General features: G+C 36.0%; 1 long non-coding RNA gene and 1 pseudogene across 1 annotated transcript in view; both read left to right on the forward strand.

The window, feature by feature from the left end:
* Positions 1-21,738, forward strand: part of LOC139124035 (uncharacterized) — a 104,505-nt gene that overhangs the window by 38,599 nt on the left and 44,168 nt on the right. The gene's annotated exons all lie outside the window — the stretch shown is intronic.
* LOC139124027 (origin recognition complex subunit 4-like) lies at positions 281-20,830 on the forward strand (annotated as a pseudogene).

Here is a 21,738-nt window from a genome sequence, read left to right on the forward strand (position 1 = left end):
TACTCACCGCAGAGCACGTGATTGGCAAAAACCAGAATATGTCTGTGCTTGTACCACCACTATTAAACAGTGGTTCAAGATGACCCTATTGTTATTTTGATCCTCTTGTTATTCCTTTAACTTGGAAAATTATTTATTTGCCTTGAATGACGTGACATTAATTGAATCCGTTTAGACGTCTTACTGACATCTCCCAAAATATAACTTAAGAGGGCGCCAGACTGAAGTTGCTGAACCCACGGGCTGGCTGTGCGGCGCTTGCAAACCACGGAACGCTCAAGAATTAAAAAGAAATATGAAAAATGAAAGTAATGTAGCTGAAATCATTCTTACGTTCATTGAAAATTCAAAATTGAAATATTTGCTATCATGTTTTCGTGCGTTTACAAAGAGTTTTAAAATAGGTCACCAACAATTTTTACGGACGAATTCGAGACTAGGAATAACTTCAGACGGGTGTACGATGGCATGGCGGCCTCGTTGAATTTCTTGAGAACACCGTATGCGTATCCGTACATGGTACAGTTATGAATTGTACCTGTGGCACTACTATTTTTAAGATTGGTGAAGAACTTTTGGATATATGATACTTTTTATAATACTTACAAAATATTCCGACTTGCTACATAAGGTGTTCAACTTAGCCAATCGTCTGGAGAGTTCGTCATGTTGCGGAGGAAGTCCATCGTCAAACTTGCTGAAGATGAGTGTCTTCGTGAAGTCCAGCGGATTTTGAGAGAGAGACTTTCTCAGAAGTCCGTTCAAACGCAAGTGTATGGCCTTGACAGCCAGAGGAGGTTCGTATTTTGTTGTGTCTTATCTTTGTGATTTACTTGTACGTTTATTCAAAATCAAACGATGGATGTGGCCAGCCTGGCCATTGCCATGGGTCGATCCATCCATCGACATTTTGACTCGCCCCACAGTATTTCATTCCACAGCTCACCCTGCCTGCAGCCACGGTCCCTCCACAAACGTGCTGCAGCCCATACCTTTCCCGGCGATGTTTAGGTGGTGAGGAAAGGCCCACTTTTCCCACCACTCAGAGTCGTAACGGAAAGTTGTTTGCTACAGAACTGCATAACCTAGACACATTCTTGTTAGGCGTGACTGAAGTGATCCGTAATTATGAAATTTATATTACTTAATAAAATCGTTTTAGATTTTTTATTTGTGTACATCCTTTCAACTACAATACTTGAAAAACCTCTGAGTTTGGGTTCAGATCATACTAGTTTAATAACTCAACACTGTCATCTTCATTGCTTTTGGGTCCTACTAATACTAGTGCCCGTGACTGCCCGAGGAAAAAGTAGGCCATTTTTAATTTTGCCAATTTTAACACTAAGCCAATAGGTTCAACTTATATCATGCCCAGCCAACCATAAATATAATTGATTTGGTGTTAACCTGATGTTTTCTCGGGCGGTTTTGGAACTCAGAAGACACCAGATTTGGAGGACGTCACCAGCTTGAAAGTAGGGATTTTCAGCCAAAATTATCTAGTGTGATACAGCCTCTAAAACAGTTACAGCCAGATAGGTAGTACTGTAACAAGCAGAAATCTTTTTGTTTCGTCAAAATCGGGACTAGAATTATGGAAATTAGAAGAAAAAATGTTTCCAAAATTTGATCGATTGATTTGAAAAGAGAGCACCATAGGATCCTATTGTAATGTATTATTTGAAATGACCCCAATTAGCACCTATTATGAAGGAATTTCTACTTAAAAATTCAAATATCTCTGCATTGACGAAGCAAATCACTTGAAATTTGGACAGTCTAGAGACTGTGATAAGTTCTTCGGTGTGGTACCATTTTTTTGCAAAAGTCACCTGTTTCCATGGTAATGAGTCTTGGCAATAAAAACAAAAGACAATAATTGCATGTTTTTATACTCTTACATGTTGATAATATCAAATGAAAGTGTGTGACATTGTCATGGTCCACAGAATAATGCTATTGAGTTTGGGGTTAATTAAAAGAAAAATATGTTGCAGTAACCATGGCAACTGCACAATTTCCAAATCAACAATATCATTAATAATATAAACAATTATGTGTTTTTTTTATTAGCATATTACTCAAAGTAGTGTTTGATTTTTAAACTGTGGATAATCCGATTGGAAAGCAAATTTCCCTGGATGAATGTCACACATGAAGTATCCTATTGCCATGGCAACGCCTGAAGACACCTTTTTGTATTTTAAATGTAACAGTCAATTTGAGACATACAATAACATGCGGTTTTCCTTCAAAGTGCGTGTCAAGCCTGGATAATGTATATTCTATTAAAGCAATTTTCATTGCCCATTACTCCATCATGAATATGTAGTTGCATTTTATACACTACTCACATCTAATAAATTCATTGATTTCTGACAAACATGGAACAAATAATGACTACGCCCAGTTATTCCAGTTATAAGTATGACTTCCTTTGCAATTGCCAAACTTATTACCGACGGAAGTATTCTTAAGATACAGTTATCAGACGTCCGTGAAACTTTTAAAGAATATGATAAAAACAAAACGAAAAGCCTTAACCACATCTGATTAAAATCCACAAATTCCTTTTGCAAAATCAATATTTTTACAATGAAATGAAACATTTTTAGTCCCCACGGACACCGTCCGGGGGGACTTATAGGTTTGGTCATGTCCGTGCGTGCGTGCGTCCGTGCGTGCGTCCGTCCGTCCGTCCGTTCACGCAGATATCTCTGAGATGCCTGGAGCGATTTCATTCAAACTTGGTACAAGGATTACTTCATATGTCATACAGATGCACGTCAATTTGTTTTGTGATACGATCCAATATGGCCGCCAGGCGGCCATTTTATTACGATTTTTTCATGTACAGAGCCATAACTCAGGCATGTTCCAACCGATTTTATTCAAAGTTGGTACAAGGACATCGACCAATGTCATAGATATGCACGTCAATTTGTTTTGTGATACGATCCAATATGGCCGCCAGGCGGCCATTTTATTACGATTTTTTCATGTACAGAGCCATAACTCAGGCATGTTCCAACCGATTTTATTCAAAGTTGGTACAAGGACATCGACCAATGTCATAGCTGTGCACGTCAATTTGTTTTGTGATACGATCCAATATGGCCGCCAGGCGGCCATTTTATTACGATTTTTTCATGTACAGAGCCATTACTCAGGCATGTTTCGACCGATTTTATTCAGAGTTGGTTCAAGGACATTGACCAATGTCATAGATATGCACGTCAATTTGTTTTGTGATACAATCCAATATGGCCGCCAGGCGGCCATTTTATTACGATTTTTTCATGTAAAGAGCCATTACTCAGGCACGTTTCAACCGATTTTATTCAAAGTTGGTACAAGCTTATTGACAAATGTCATAGCTGTGCACGGCAATTTGTTTTGTGATACGATCCAAAATGGCCGCTGTGCGGCCATTTTTATTACGATTTTTTCATGTACAGAGCCATAACTCAGGCATATCTCAACCGATTTTATTCAAAGTTGGTACAAGGACATTGACCTATGTCATAGCTATGCACATCAATTTGTTTTGTGATGCGATCCAATATGGCCACTGTGCGACCATTTTGTTACGATTTTTCATGTCCTGAACCATAACTCAGACATGTATCAAGCGAATTCATTCAAAAGTATTTTTATCACAGACCTAATGAAGAGGACTCTATCCTCTCTGAGGACCTGTAATCAAAATACCCATTAACAAGTGGGGACTGTGTCATCAACGATGACTTGTTTTATGGAGTACTAGAAATTTATTTTTAAAAATATCTAAATTTTACTTAAACATTGAAAGAAATGAATTACATTCTGTACGACTCAAAATCACCTCTAATTCCTTAAATTTCTGCACCTTTGAAGTTAAACCCGAAATTCTTACAATGCAGATGAAACTAGGTCACCGTCAGGTCATAAACTCAGAGGTAAACACATCCTGTCACATCAATAAAAGTCACATTAAAACTATTACTTTAGCTTGAAACACATTAAATGCTCACTTTTTAATAATCAAGGTATTCTGATTTATGCTTGTGACATTTTCTGTCAAAACGTGCTGGTTTCAACGAGAAATCGACTTTGCTTTCCGTCATCCGTCACAATCCAGCAAAGTCAAAGGTGCAGCTTTCTGCCACTGGCTGGCGCTATGCCCAGAAGTTGACCGCACCATGGCAAGAAAGTGTCCGTAGCTTTCACGCAAGGACACAAATGAGTTTTCAAACTACACAATTACATAGCTGATTAAACCATAAAACTACTATGAGGTACAATGATTTTGTAAAATTATATGTTTCAGGTAAGATTTGCGGGCAAAACATTGATTTTACGTAACTTTGTCATTTTTCGTCGGATTTTGACGTTGCACCCATCAACTTGAAGGGCGAACGCTAATCTAGCTGTCTAACCCCACTACAGAATAGTATAGCCTACCCTTTTTGGCGCCGACCAATCAGACGCGAGATATCATTTATCGTGTAAACAGAAAGTTGGGGTCACAGTGCGAGTCACCGCATTTGAAGTGCATCGATCGCTTTTACTCGCCAGCGATAAACTTTACCATTTTTGTTTTGGATCAAAATTTTGTGAGTATAATCTTGAATAATCATTAAAGAATACTGTTTTGATAGATTTCAAATACGAGATTCTGTTTTTTTAATACAAGGAAATAAACTTGAAATTTCAGCTCAGTCCGGTGCTTTCTACACAGTGAGTCACGTGACGAAAATGCCTATTGATAGTGAGATCATATCATTCAGTGCAAGAGGTTGTATGATATTCTAGCCACACGCATTTTTCTGGACAGCCTAACACCCCTTGCACTGTATGGTATGATCTCACAATCAATGGTATGATCTCACAATCAATGGTATGATCTCACAAGCAAGCTGGGGACGTCTTTCTAGTCGACAATCCAGCATCTTCTGAGTTCCAAAACCACTAGAGAAAACATCAGGTGAACGCCAAATCAATGATATTTTGGTTAGCCTGGCATGATATAAGTTGAACCTATTGGCTTAGTGTTAAAATTGGTGAAATTTGAACTACTTTTTACTCTGGCAGTCCTCAGTCAGTTCTTGGGCAGTCCTCAGGCAGCTACGGGCAGTCACGGGCAGTAATTAGTAGGGCCGCAGTGCTTTTATGATAAAAGGACTAGAACTATTATGCACACATTTTTGCAAATTGATGAAAAGATCTGATGAAACTGTAAGTTTTGTTTCATTTTAGACATCTTTTAGATCTTATGAGAAGGTGTGTTTCCATGGGGGAAAGCAACTCAGCTTTAGTGATTGGTCCAGAGGCAGTGGTAAAACAATGGTAAGATGGGAATAATTTCTTTTCAGTAGACCAAAGACAGTAGCATTCAGCAGACAAAATGGGAGAAAATACCCCCCCTCCCTCCAAATCAGGAAAATACTCCTGATATTTAGACTGCTTTTGACAATAGTTCTGGGCAAAGTGATAGACATTTGCACATTTAGAAAAGTTTACTAATATGTTCATTATCACATTATGGTTGGTTCACCATCAATGTTATCTCACTGTTGCTCTCCAAAAGGGGGGGGGGGGGGAAATGTCATCCTCTGGTTGAAAATTAATGGTGGGGGGGGGATGTTCTGATTCAGGGGTTCTATAAGAAACTTTGCAAATTGAAGTTTAGAATTCTAAGATGTTATCTGTTGATATGTTTTTCACCAGCTTACCACCCAATAACAATATTGATATTGTAAGGGCAAACAAGAAAATATTTGTGATAAAGATATTATGCGCCTCGAAAGTGAAAGACTTAAAGTTTTGCTCAAACTTTCCTTAAGAAATTTTTCAACCATTCTTTTTCAAAATCAAGAATAAAAATCGGGGGTCACCGTGCAAATTTTGGTACTAGAGAAACAAATAACCCAAGATTTACCGATATTTGAAATGCAAAATGGCCGCCATCCATGTGTTAACTCTATGAGAAAGATAAAAATTTTGGAATTTCGAAAAACTAAGCCGGTAAAAAGTTTTTTTACACTGAGAGCTTTAAAATGAATCCCCACAAGAGGTATATCAGAAGAGAATTGTAAAAGTTTGAGAGTCCGAATGTCTGTCCCCGAGGTGCGTTCTACCTTAAACAAAAAATACATGAATGACAGTATTATTAAACATTTCACCTATTTTGAGTGAAAAATGTCAAATTAATCAGCCAGAATAAAAAAAATTGAGTTCCTTACATTATTACCTCTGGCTTAACACAACTGGTGATCAACAATAAATTTAGTTTTGTCTTCCCAGTGGTCTGTATGTTTATCCAACTGTGAACAGTAAACTAAAGGGTTTATTCCAAATTGTATTGGTAAAATGATTTTTCTAGAGTTTGCTTTGCTTTGCATGAACAGAGTGACATGAAGTGATGTTGTGACTAGTGCGCCCTCTACAACAAGCTGTTTCTTCTGAGTAAAATACCAGTGTCAACATAGTCTGTAAAATGTAATATTGCAATGAATAAATTATTCACTTGGATTTTATTTCAAGAATAAAATCTACTTTGAATTCAATAAATTTAACTATTTGTTATTAATTTAAATTGAGAAATTTAATCCATTCCCATGAATGTAATGGTTTGATTGTTTTGTTTGTAACATAATGGTTCAGTCCATATAATGGAATGTAGTGGTGTAAAGAGTACTGACTTACAGAAATCTAGTGAATGATATGGATTTGATTTGCTTGTAGCTGTTACAGAGTGTACTGGATGAAGTGAAATCAGACAAAATAGCCAAGGAGAATTTATTACAAGTCAACTTGAATGGTTTACTTCAGACAGATGATAGGATTGCTCTCAAGGAAATTACAAGACAGCTACAACTGGAAAATACCCTTGGAGATAAAGTCTTTGTAAGTGATAGCATTGCTGAGGTTACTGGACTTAGGTCAAAGACAAAAATTATAAATTGTGTTGCCATGCAGGTAGAATGAACCTTATGTTCCATTCGGTGTATCAAATAAGTTTACAATGTACTGAAAATTTGTTTAAAATTTCAACATTATATTGACAGCCTCACATTATATCTGTGTGATTAGGTCTGGCAGAATAAGAGTTATTATGCTTGTATAGTGGTACCAGTATATATGTATGGTGGTACTGGTATTGTATAGTGGTACCAGTATACATGTACAGTGGTACTGGTATTGTATAGTGGTACCAGTATACATGTACAGTGGTACTGGTATTGTATAGTGGTACCAGTATACATGTACAGTGGTACTGGTATTGTATAGTGGTACCAGTATACATGTACAGTGGTACTGGTATTGTATAGTGGTACCAGTATACATGTACAGTGGTACTGGTATTGTATAGTGGTACCAGTATATATGTACAGTGGTACTGGTATTGTATGGTGGTACCATTATACATGTACAGTGGTACTGGTATTGTATAGTGGTACCAGTATACATGTACAGTGGTACTGGTATTGTATAGTGGTACCAGTATACATGTACAGTGGTACTGGTATTGTATAGTGGTACCAGTATACATGTACAGTGGTACTGGTATTGTATAGTGGTACCAGTATACATGTACAGTGGTACTGGTATTGTATAGTGGTACCAGTATACATGTACAGTGGTACTGGTATCGTATAGTGGTACCAGTATACATGTCCAGTGGTACTGGTATTGTATAGTGGTACCAGTATACATGTACAGTGGTACTGGTATTGTATAGTGGTACCAGTATACATGTACAGTGGTACTGGTATTGTATAGTGGTACCAGTATACATGTACAGTGGTACTGGTATTGTATGGTGGTACCAGTATACATGTACAGTGGTACTGGTATTGTATAGTGGTACCATTATACATGTACAGTGGTACTGGTATTGTATAGTGGTACCAGTATACATGTCCAGTGGTACTGGTATTGTATAGTGGTACCAGTATACATGTACAATGGTACTGATATTGTATAGTGGTACCAGTATACATGTACAGTGGTACTGGAATTGTATAGTGGTACCAGTATACATGTACAGTGGTACTGATATTGTACAGTGGTACCAGTATACATGTACAGTGGTACTGGTATTGTATGGTGGTAGCTGTATACATGTCTGTATATGTATAGTGGTACCAGTATACATGTGTGCATTGACAGTAGCATAATTTTAGACAACGTATAATGAAGACAAATGATCAAAGGCAGAGTGATCATGTGACATCTTCTGTAGAGAAACAGTATTTTATGTTATCTTATTTGTCTAACTTCAGACTGTTCCATATCCAGTAGACATTTTTCACCCTTTCTCCCCTCCCCTCCCACACGTACACAACCCCACCTGGGCTGCCACCTGCATACTTGTTATGTACATCGTTTCTGAAATCTTTCATTTTATAATTTCACAGGGTTCATTTGCAGCAACACTGGCGTTTCTTCTGGAGGCATTGAAAAGTGGTCAGTAGTAGTTGTCTCTTTGTGATGTCTGATAATCACCTCTCCTTCAGTTGAGTACAGATTTGACCATATAAATCTCTCATGGATTTGAAAAGGGAAACTAAAATTCAATTTTGTTACTGTGCCCAGCAATAGTTTGTTTCCAGCTCAGCGCCAGTGTAGGATTCAATATGTAAGATTCTGCTTTGATGCTTGACACAATCAACAGTGATTTCTGCATATTCTAAGTTGGTATGAATATTCATGAGTACAGCACCACAACTCAAGAACAGACACATCTGTAAGTGTAAATGTCACAGACCAGTTTTTCCCTGACGTTAATTTGTTGAAATTGTGATGCAATTTGTTCATTTGTAATTTTAGGATAACTATCTGAGATAGAAATAAAATGAGGAAAAATACACCAAATATTGCCGCTAATTGTAATAAAAAACATTTGACCATAGTAATGTTGCTAAATTATTTCCCTTGTCACTATGCAGGGATTCATCTTTGCCAGTGAAATCATTTTGTGATCAAATTGGTCACATATGTAACACTAAGGCATTTGCATGCTAGTAATTTCAACGGCTTCATTTCAATTTTCACCAAATTTGAATGATTTTTCTGTGTTGCAGGTGACAAGACATCGCAGCCAATCCTTTTTGTGTTGGATGAATTTGATCTGTTTGCACATCATAAAAACCAGACATTGTTGTACAATCTGTTTGATATCTCCCAGTCAGCCCAGACACCCATTGCTGTTATCGGACTCACTTGTAGACTGGTAAGTCACTCCGATAAAGTTTGATATCATCCAGTCAGCTCAGACACCCATTGCAGTCATTGGACTCACTTATAGGCTGGTAAGTCACTCTGATAAAGTTTGATATCGCCCAGTCAGCTCAGACACCCATTGCTGTCATCTGACTCACTTGTAGACTGGTAAGTCACTCTGATAAAGTTTGATATCGCCCAGTCAGCTCAGACACCCATTGCTGTCATTGGACTCACTTGTAGACTTGTAAGTCACTCTGATAAAGTTTTATATCGCCCAGTCAGATCAGACACCCATTGCAGTCAGTGGACTCACATGCAGACTGGTAAGTCACTCTTATTAAAGATTTCATGTTTTAATAGGATTGTAAAGGTTTCAAAATACCGGTATACCTTTATTGGACATTTTAGTGAGATGATCATTTCAAAAATTTGTCATAAAACACTGATATACTTTTTTTAGCTCCCATAGCCATATGTATATATGGCAATGGAAGCTATTCTTATAGGCTAGGGAAATGTCTGTATGTATGTATGTCTGTATGTCTGTACGTCTGTATGTCTGTATGTCTGTATGTCTGTATGTCTGTATGTCTGTCCGTCAACATCAAAAACTCCAAAACCGCTGTACATTTCATCTTGATATTTGGTGTGTACATGGATGATGGGCTGTAGATGAGATTTTGTTCAAATGAAGATGTCATTGCCAAAAATATGCAAATTAAGTGAAAAAATGTAAAAACAGTCAAAATTGAAAAAACTCAATAACCACTGAGCAGATTACATGAAAAATTAGCATGTAAGTACTTTGGGCTGACATGAAATGATTGTGCACATCTTGGGTCAGTATCTTGGACTTGCTATTTTTCATGAATTTTTTGTAATTTTCTCCCATTTTTGGTCAAAAAATCTCCTGCTCTGAAACCACAAGTCCGATTGATTTGAAACTTGGTATGGAAGTGCACAGGAGTGACCTTTCCCAAATTTGGGCAAATCGTGGTGAAATTTGCATATTTTTAGTTTACATGTCCATAGACTCCCATGTATAAGGCAGATCTCCATAGACTCCCATGTATAAGGCCACGAAAAATAAAAATTTAGTTTCTCATCGTATTCATATTGCAAAAAGGATGCAGTGACACAATTTTTAGTCCCCACAGATGAAGTCCAGTGAGCTTATAGATTGGGTCATGTCCGTCTGTTCGTCCATCCGTAAGTCCATCCGTTCACGCATATATCTCGGATATTTTGACAAAATGTCATGTGACCTTGATGACCTTTGATCTCAAATATACATATTTGTCCATAACTCAGTAACCACAAGTGCTACAGCCTTCATGTATGGTATGATGGGACACCTTATGACGCAACATATTGTACCTCATTAATTATGTGCATATCTAATTTTGAGCGAGCCAATAGAGCTAGAGGTCTGATTTTTGGTATATAGGGATAACTTAGCAAAACAATTTTTTTGACAAAATGTCACGTGACCTCGGTGACCTTTGACCTCAAATATACATATTTGTCCATAACTCAGTAACCACAAGTGCTACAGCCTTCATGTATGGTATGATGGGACACCTTATGACGCCACATATTGTACCTCATTAATTATGCACATATCTAATTTTGAGCGAGCCAATAGAGCTAGAGGTCTGATGTTTGGTATATAGGGATAACTTAGCAAAACAATTTTTTTGACAAAATGTCACGTGACCTCGGTGACCTTTGACCTCAAATATACATATTTGTCCATAACTCAGTAACCACAAGTGCTACAGCCTTCATGTATGGTATGATGGGACACCTTATGACGCAACATATTGTACCTCATTAATTATGCATATATCTAATTTTGAGCGAGCCAATTGAGCTAGAGGTCTGATTTTTGGTATGTAGGGATAACTTAGCAAAACAATTTTTTTGACAAAATGTCAAGTGACTTGGTGACCTTTGACCTCAAATATACATATTTTCCATAACTCGGTAACCACAAGTGCTACACCCTTCATGTTTGGTATGATTGGACACCTTATGACGCCACATACTGTACCTTAATAATTATGCACATATCTCATTCTGAGCGAGCCAATAGAGCTGGATGTCTGATTTTTGGTATATAGGGATAACTATAGGAGAGAAATTATTGACCAAATGTCATGTGACCTCGATGACCTTTTACCTAAAATATATGTTTATGTCAATAAATAAGTGTTATGTCCTTTGTATTTAGTAGGATGGGAGACCTTATGACAACACACGCTTTACCTCATTAATTATGTACACATCTAATTCTGGGCAAGCGAATAGAGCTAGAGATCTGATTTTTTGGCATATAGGGATTAATTAGCAATATAATTTTTTTTTTCAAAATGTCATGTGACCTCGATGACCTTTGACCTTGATTATACATATATATGCATATTTCAGTAACCACAAGTTCTATACCCTCCAATTTTGATAGGATATTAGACCTTAAGATGTCACATCTTGTACCTCATTTATAATGCGCATATGTATTTCTTGGCTGGCCAATACTGCTCGAGGTCTGATCTTTTTTCCCGATTTAGAACCATAACTTAGACATGCCACATGTGTTTCAAATTGGGAACAACGACATAGACCTATGTGCCCATAGATCTCAACATATACACTCCAGTGATACTTCTTAATGACCATATTTTCCTGCCTCATCAAGACTAATACTATTACAAGTGGGGACTATGTCATTGTAAATGACTTGTTGAGTTAATGGTTGTATCACAGTATTGGATATATCTCATTCTGTATTTTTTCCATTTTATATTCTGAATAATTACATTAAACATATTTCACTGTCTCCAGTACATTTCATTTAAGTATTTTCACTTCATGCACTTTATCCCTTTCACACATGTTCAAATATCTGACCAGAGAACAAACACTAAATAGTCCAGGATGGGAGCTACAGTGTCATTGACGCTATTTTTATTTTAAAGTTTTATTGGTAACACTTGTCAGAATGGTGTCACAACAGCAGAGAAATTGTTGGACGTTCTTAAATACAAACAGTTGTTGATACAATTGTATTTGGCATTTGAATACAATGTGGAATGTGGGCATAGCCTTGAAGACCAATAATTTTATGATATCACTTGTTTCACATTCAACATCTCTCACTCTGTGATGTCATACATATTCACAAAACTGATCTCGTCATCATATTAGAATGATATCTGTCTTGCTTTGATGTGCAGAGATACAGGAGTGAACTCAACAATAATAATAATAATAATAATATTTATTTCTTATAGAGCGCATTACATTGTAAAAATCTCAATGCGCTTTACACAACACTAAAAAAAGAGGTAAATTATAAATAAAAATTACGAGAAAACACCAATAAAATGCAAAAAGGTAAAATTTTAAAAAGTGTCTAGGAATAAAATGATCTAAAAAGATAAGTTTTAACTGACTTCTAAAATTGTTAAAAGAATTAGCAAGCCTTATCTCAAATGGTAAAGCATTCCACAAATGGGGAGCACATACAGAAAGGCTCTATTGCCATAAAAAGCCGTGTTGCAAACAGGCTGATGCAAAATGATCGCACCACTAGACTGGAGTCGGGGGCTTGGCCTGTTAGAATTTTGTAAGTGAAACAAAGAATTTTAAAATCAATTCGTTTCTGGACTGGAAGCCAATGTAAATTTTGTAGTACTGGTGTTATGTGGTCCCTTTTCTTCTTTCTGCTAACAAGCCGGGCGGCTGAATTTTGAATAGCCTGGAGTTTACGTATTTCAAAATTCGGAAGACCAAAAAGAAGACTGTTGCAGTAATCCAAACGTGATGTAATGAAGGCATGAACAAGTTTCTCCGTGGTACGTTGGTCGAGAAGATCACGAATCTTTAAAAATACTAAACCTGTTCACCCCCAATTCCACATAGACAGGTCCACACTCACCATTGTTAACAATAAGTTTAGACCAAACCATGGTTTTAAAAGGGTTAAGGTCTGATCAACCTTTGCTTGGTAAAGCCAGGCAAGACACATATATTCAAGGAGTAAATCACATGACAGGTTTTGACAACTGAACTTTTGTGTCCTATTTATTGATTTGTTGCTTTATTTCTGAAAAATACAACAAAGTACTTTGGCTTGATTTCTTACAGGATGTCATTGAGTTACTTGAAAAGAGGGTGAAATCACGTTTCTCACATCGACAAATTCACATCTTCAGTTCACTTACATTTGAAGAGTACAAAGAAGTCTTTGTTGACATTCTTAGTCTTCCAAAAACATTCCAGAGAGAAAATTTATGCAGCAATGGAATCAACATGTGAAGGTAAGTCATGTGATATCATGAACCAATCACAGAGAAGAGGTAGATGAAGGAGGCAAGTCATGTGATATTTTGAGCCAATTGCAAAAGAGTGTCACATCATATGGAAATTGTGTGTTGTTATGAACAAATCATAAAGAAAGGTCACATCATGGAGGCAGGTCATGTGATGTCATGAACCAATCATAGTGAAGGCACACTAATTGAAGCAAGTCATGTGATGTCATAAACCAATCAGTGAAAAGGGTCATATCATGTTTAATTTCAATTAGGTGCTAAAAATCATCTCATGTTGCTGAGTCATCGTATTGAGAAGAATCCCAGTAGGATAGCTGTATACCATGTTAATGTTAAATAAGTTACTGCACATAACATAACTGCTGCATTTAACAATGTGGAAATCATGACATACGCACTGTCACAATTGAACAGTCTCACTGCAGACATGACTTTCAAAAGGCATCAGTGGGTTTTGTTATCAAAAACAAAAAGCAATTTTCACAAAATGAGTATTTATTTGTTTCCTGTTTCATTGAATGACAAATAGTTGTGCAGGCATATCATTTTTGATGATAGTATTGGACTTGAAATGGTGAGGAAGGCTTGACATTATCTCTTTGTTTTCTTTCTTTGCAGGAATTGTCAGAGGAGACAATGACAGTTGATGTCTTGCAGAGACTCTATCACTCTGATAAAAACATCAGAGCTTTGAAGTCATTTCTGGTGAGAAAAGTCAATAGTATCCTAAAACCTGTCCTTTTTGGACACCTCTGTGTTTAGGAAACCTCTGTAATCAGGTCACCTTTATAATCAGGATACTCGTATAATCAGGACATCTGTATTGTCAGGACACCTCTGTGATATGGATGTCTTTGTTACTTGTTTATACGGATGCGTCTCTGCTATATACAAAATCTACAAGTAAAATGTTACAAGTGTAAAGGCCTGCGTTGGCGTTGAGTTGTCTCATCAGAAAGTTTACCCACCAGATTCAGTGTTCGCGGTCACTTTTTTCTCATCGCGTACAGCATACGCATAAGTCTGCTAAAATTGCGTAATGGCTGGATTTGAGTGCGTAATTTCACTTCCGCACTCGATTGATGAAAAAACTGACTGCAAAATACAATGTGCTGTTGAATAAACCTACACTACATATTCGGATTGTACGATGTAACATTATTTTAATGAAAACAGTTTAACAAACAACTTGAACAATGTTGAAACGTAACAGCGAAGGGTATACATGCGACCGTCAAAACACATCGGGCAACCCAAAAGTTAGAGTTATGGCAGCTTATCCAGACACTTCTGCAGTGTTCAGAATTTATCGGGATTCCGACGAGCTCTACCAATGAATCTTTTTTCTCACTGACTCGTAGAGCAAAGTTGAAAGAAAACAGATTTGTCTGCTCCGACACCATGCTGCATATGTGCTTGATCAAATTTGGGAACAGCGAGATGCGATGATCGTGCACGGTTGGCATTTATATAATTTGTCGCAACATTTCTGTCAATCACTCACTTTGTTTCATAAGTTTCAGAAACTATCGCTTGCCTGAAAATTAGCAAAGTAATTCATAGGCACAGCTGACATGATAATGTGCCTAACGTGATAACGTGTGAACTACGATGCCGATTTTTCAGACATGCCCAGAGAATCCGAAACTTTCCACACAAAATGAGTGATGACAGAAATGTGTTGCAACGAATTTCGTCTGGTTGTCGCCTAAGCACAGTCTTTGGGAGTGCTTTCGGTGTTTCCTTTGCGTATAGAAAACACATAACAATGAAAAAAGCGTAGAGAGTCAATTTCAATGCGTAAATACGCACGATTTTTGCGTAAACGCGAACTCTGAGATTACAATTTAAATGGAAACAAAATGGCTATCACACCTCCATAATCCTCTTACAGACTACAACAAAGGTGATCCAAGGGATTGCCATAAAGGCCTTTAAAGGTAGGGGACTCCATCCCAGTGATCAAGTTTGTTCTAGTCTGTAAGAGTATTATGGAGATGTCATATCCTTTTGTTTTCCTCTGAAATTGTAATCTAATAAAGTAAATTTCCTTGCAAGACAATCTGACGTCAAAGATTTTGTTGACATTTTGGTTGAAATCACTCAAAATGGCATAGAATACTTGTGTGAGTAAAATTAAAAAATAGTGACAACATCACTGTTCGCTCCCATATAGTTATCAAAACAAGTCAACAATTGTATGAAACATGGACATACATATACAGACAGACTGACATACACAGACTGGCACAGAGTGATGACATTGACCCCAAGTGTGCCTTGGCTCATGGAGATAACGAACAGCTGAATGTTATGATAAAATAGTTAAGTATAGACCTATACAGGCACTGAGAGTGAATATGTTACAGCAATTTGATTAGTTGATTAGTTTCTTTTCCTTTTCTACTCCTGTGATAATCTTTAAAAAAATCAATCTGCAAGGCAGTTTATGTATTGACAAATATGTTATCTTTTACAAGTACACAGTAAACTGTTCTTGATTTTTCATTTACAATATTTGACAAAGACTGAAATACATAACATGCAACCAATGTTTACACTTTGCCTATACACCAGATACATGGAGAAATTTCAACATATAATCATCAACTCAGAAACCCTACACGGAAAAGTAAACATTGTTTTCTCCAGAACAGCTGGTGCAATCAACATCTGGAACAACTTACAAACTTAACCAATTACACAAGGATGATGAAACGAGATAAAATTAAACTGTGAACTTGACCATCCCTTCAAATCCTTACCTAACTTGACATCTTAAACTAAAATACACTGCATGGTTAATTGCGCACAAAAATACATCAGGGTGGACCATTTGATAAGGGACGGTGTCTGGAAGATCGATGAGGTACATTACAGTATCTTTTTTATCCGATCCATTGTACATTCTTTTTTCCCCACTCTCCCATCTTTTCGTTTTGTCAAACCTTCTCTGGCTGAATTTTTTATTTATTTGTTTGGAATTTTTTCAAAATCTGCCAGGATTTTTTTACTGCATTTCAACACCAAATACAGTTTACCATATCAAATGCTTACTAAATCACCACATTATATACTCTTAGTTCCAGTAGGTATAAAATTACCAAAAAAAATCTTAAAAATACAAAATGAAAGATATCCCAGTAAAACTGAAAGTTTCGCAAAGTTGCCCCAAAAATTCAAAATTCCAGATTTCAACTTAATTTCAATATATCTTATTAACAAAAACCCTAAGAACCTGTTTACTAAATATCAAAGCAATCAGACTGGTAAATTTTGAGAAACAAATTTTTTGACCAAAAATGAGAAAAATTGCCCCCCAAAATACAAAATTGCAGATTTCATCCTAATTTTAAATATATCAAATTAACATAAACCCTAGGAACCTGTACACTAGATATCAAAGCTACCAGATCACACGTTTTAGGAGAAAAATTTTTTGACCAAAAAAAGGCAAAAATTGCCCAAAATAAAAAAATTGCCAGTTTCAACATACCTTCAATACATTATATTGGGATTAATCTTAGATACCTGTATACCAAATATCAAAGCTATCAAATCAGTAGTTTTTGGATAAAAAATTTTTTTATCAAAAATTATGAAAATTGCCCCAAAATTACAAATATGACAATATCAATACAATTTGCACAAGCATGACTGAGGTCATTCTGAGGAACATGAATATGAAGTTTCATAGCAATCAGATGAGCGATTTCAGAGAACAAGATTTTTTGACTAAAAACGGAAAAAAAATACCCTAAAAATACAAACATGCAAATTTCATCCCAATTTTTGCACACATACTTTAGAATACCTAAAAAAATCTGCATACCAAGTTTCAACCAAATCTGACCACTGCTTACTGAGTTTTAGCCATTTGCAGGATTTTTCCTTTTTTTCCCCTCATTTGCATATTTTTGGCACTGACATGTTCATTTGAACAAATTCACATCTCCACCCCTAGGTGCACCTGTACACCAAATACTAAGACAGTAGGTGCTACGGTTTAGGAGTTTTTGATGTGGACGGACATACATACATACATACATACATACATACATACATACATACAGACGACATTTTTCCACCTTATACGAATACCTCCCATTTGCATATATACATATGCATATTATATGGGAGCTAAAAAAAGGTAAAATCTCTGTGTAGAACCAGAATATATCTATTAAAATGTGAGTGACATTTATATAATAAATAGAGTCAGTACAAGACAAATTGTTTTTGCACACTTGCCAAACAGTGAAATTTACAGCGTACAGCATTGTATCACTGACACAAGGCTTTGTGAAGTTTGCAATGTCGGTGTCTGCAGGCCACTTTAATAATTGCAATTACATTTGTTGTGAACATCTGTACAACAGAGATCCAGCAATCATAAAATAGTTGTGTGGCTGATATTGATTAGATTTCCATATCATGTCAGTGATGTTGAAATAGGTGTATGTTTTGAGTAAGAGAAGACTTCATAGACCATTGTTTTGTTCATTCATGGATATAATTTTGTTATTGTTGCAGCTTCTTCCAGTTTGTAAATTGACACCAGACCACTGCCAATTGGAGAGTACAGATTTTTTAGAATCCAGCCAATACTTGACAATGGACTCCAAAGCTGCTATGTTACATGGTGAGTAAAATAGTCCAATCTTTCAGATTCTATGATATTTTTTATTTTGAATTTTATGTTTGCAAGGATGAGTAGCTCTGTTCACTGTACCAGTGGTCCATAAATCAGTATCAAAGCAGAGAAGGTTGTCCCTGTTCCAGCTTGCTTTTTCCAGTAGACACTTTTATTGTACAACTATAGTACCACAAAGTTGTCTACTAGACAATTAGAATGATGACCATCATGTGATCATTGTGGTTTTGGTGTAAAACCTTGGTGACCTCTGACCTAAGATCCTTTGAATTGCTCACTTTAAGAGACACTAGTTGTATAATAGTGGGGTGACACTACAATATAACATACTCATGCAGAACCTTTATTGACACACCGACAAAGATCCAGTACATTTTGTTGTTCTCTTTCATTGGATTTTTACCAACATATTTTGTGAAAGAAAACAAAACACTACAAAATTTGATTAAGTACTTTCTTTTCAATTTTGTATCACCTTGCAGGAGTGTCTGTCCTTGAGTTGTGTCTGATCATAGCAATGAAACAACTAACTATTCTGTATGATGGAGATCCTGTCAACTTTGAGATGGTTTATAATGGTTTGTTAAAGTCATCTTTCTTCCAAGTAGTTTCACTCACCAACAGTTATCAGGTTGTCACTTTCACCACAATGGTTTGGCCCTCACCCATTGTTATCAGGGGTGATTTTGGACCTGTTCATTGCAAACCAGGGGTGGACAGGTCACAGTTAGTTGATTTCAGACCCAATTTTCAATGCAGACACTGTCCAAATCAATAAGGCCAAAGTAATTAAATCTTTGTTTTGCATCCCCATCCGCCTAGGTTTTGAAGGTTTTCATCAAAAACACACACAGTGTATTTGAATAGGAAATTTTAGGACATAACCGCTTTGCTTTTCTGAACTAAAATTTTGTTACAATTTTGTATTTGCTGCAATCAAATTACATTGTGTTAATTTTCTTGTGTGTTTTTCAGCCGCTTAGACGTGTACCTTTTCCAATTAGAATGGATGCAAAACAAAGAATTTAATTACTTTGGCCTAAGTATCACTCTCCTTTAAGGTCTATTCATTTGTCCAATGACTATCAATAATCTGCAAATACATGCATACTTTTTGAAATATGAAATCTACACTTACTATTGCTAGCTGTGTTGTACATTAGTGTTTGACTTCTTTTCAACTTACGGACATATAACAGACATTCAACAAAATTCAACTCAGTCAAAAGACGCTAATAAGTACAGTTATCCTAGATTTCTTTGACATATTTTTGAAGTCAGTCAGTTTTGTGAGTTTCCTGATGAAAGTGAAGTGAGTAATTTCAGAAAGATATCAGTGACAACAAACAAATAAATAAATGAATCATTCCTAGAAAAATAATAGCAACTAATCACCAATTATAGAAAACAAAAAATGAAGAATTTACGACTATTTATTCGCTAAACCTTACTCTGTTTATTTACAGAATATCAGAAATTTGTTCAAAGGAAAGGCCATTCAATACAGTGCTATGAAAAACCAGTTGTGCTGAAAGTAAGTGTACATTAGTTTAAAGAAGTTTTCATGTGTGTGTGCATTTTATGAAATGCTATTGTTACTACTGTTAATAATTCTGTTAATAACTCATGTTTATGCATATTGTACCTCCTCTGGCAAACATTAAGTTTGCTTTGAATGAACATAAATTTTGTTAAAGTTGAAACAACTCTGTATACTTTAGCAAGATTTCTTTGATTTTGATAGATTGTTAAATTAGAACAGTAGATATTACTGTCTTGAAGTCATCATTCCATGAAATGTTGATTATTGAAAAATAAGTTGAAATCATAAAGCAAATTAAAAATGATCTTTTTCAGGGAATTTGTCAGAAGAAATTTAAAGACAATTTTTTGTAACTGAAGATATAAATTAATTCAAGTTATATCTCCTCTTTAAGGCATTTGAACATTTACAAGCTCTGGAGTTGTTGAAGCCAGCAGATGGAGGTCAAAGGTCACAGAAAGAGTATCGACCTATGACCTTACTAGTGGATGCCACACAGATCAACGATGCATTGCAGAAATATCCAAACTGTCCAACAGAAGTTAAACAATGGAACACACAGGAAGTGCATGCCTAATTATGCAAATGAACCATAAGTTATTTGAATGTTAAAGCCCCAGTAATGCTAACTTTCGATGATTTTTTTCATTTTTATTTTATAAATCAATTGCAACTTCTTATTCTACTCCTAAGGAATGTTGAAACACCCACTATTTAGCCTGTCAACTTATCCTTCAAATGTGTAAAATGCATTTTTATTGTTTACATTTGAATTGTAGTCTGGACCAGAAGTCACTTTTAAACAATAACAATGCAGTTTACAACCATAGGGGCTGAGTTGACAAACTGGATACTGTGTATATCAACATTCTTTGGGGAGAAGAACAAGGAATTATGTTCACATTCAAAATAAAAATGGCGAAATTATCATCAAAAGTTAGCATTACTTGGGTTGTAATCCCCACATTTGGTATCTGTTCAACATAATATATTCAAATGGGAAATACCCTGGCATTTTGCCGGCAAGTTTGATATTAATGCTGAGAAATTGTACTGTCAAAGTAGACGCTGTATTTGTTACTGAATAAAATGCTTTCATATTTATTCAAAAACTGCTTTCTTTGAATTAATTCATTCATCACCTCTGACCAATACACATGTCAGGAGCATACATGAAAAGGGCCAATGAAATCTTGATAGTTTAAAATTCATTTCAGTCTTTAAAAGTACACTGCCATTATCATTTTCCAGGATGCTTTCAATCCAAGGATTTGGACAAGTTTCATGTTCCTAGGCACACTTATGACAATTTTCTATTGAAAATCCAAACAAGAATTTGTAATCGGCTAAATGTGAAAATGATGAACAGAAAAATGAAAGTGTGAAAATGGAGAAATGAAAACGTCATTCATGATGTTGCAAAGGTTCTTGAAAACAGAAAGTACTTGGAAAAATTGAAAGCAGGATAAAGTTCTGTTCAAAAGCCCATGTAGATGGACAGTGGAAATGTCACCTCTGAATCAACAGATGATACAACGGTAATTAGGACAGGTAAATCACTAAAAATCAGCAATCAGAGCAGGTAACTTTGAATTTTTTTATCTTTTTCTGTTTTTAAAGAATAATTTTATGTAATTGCCTGACAAGTTTCTTTCAGTAAATCGTCATATAATTATGGGCGTATTCTGCCCAGATTTACTTCACAAATCAATTTGAGGCAATATTGATGTAACTTTCTCTTAAACATTATGTGGAGTACAAGATCATATAATTTCCAATTTGACCCTAAAATAACAGGTTTTGTGAGAGTTGTTACTAAGCAGGAAGTACCGTTTGTATTGAGGATATCTTGGCAATCGCCGAGTGAAGTGAAAAGTTCATTGTAAAACAAAAGTAGTGGAAAGTATTTGACTCGTGAGGGCGCCCTTTTGCCCATCCTGCTCTGCAATCCAATGGTCGCGCAAGTTTTACCATCGTGACACTTGTTCTCT

This window comes from Ptychodera flava (genome assembly GCF_041260155.1).
Source record: "Ptychodera flava strain L36383 chromosome 23 unlocalized genomic scaffold, AS_Pfla_20210202 Scaffold_23__1_contigs__length_28996876_pilon, whole genome shotgun sequence".
Classification (NCBI taxonomy): domain Eukaryota; kingdom Metazoa; phylum Hemichordata; class Enteropneusta; family Ptychoderidae; genus Ptychodera; species Ptychodera flava.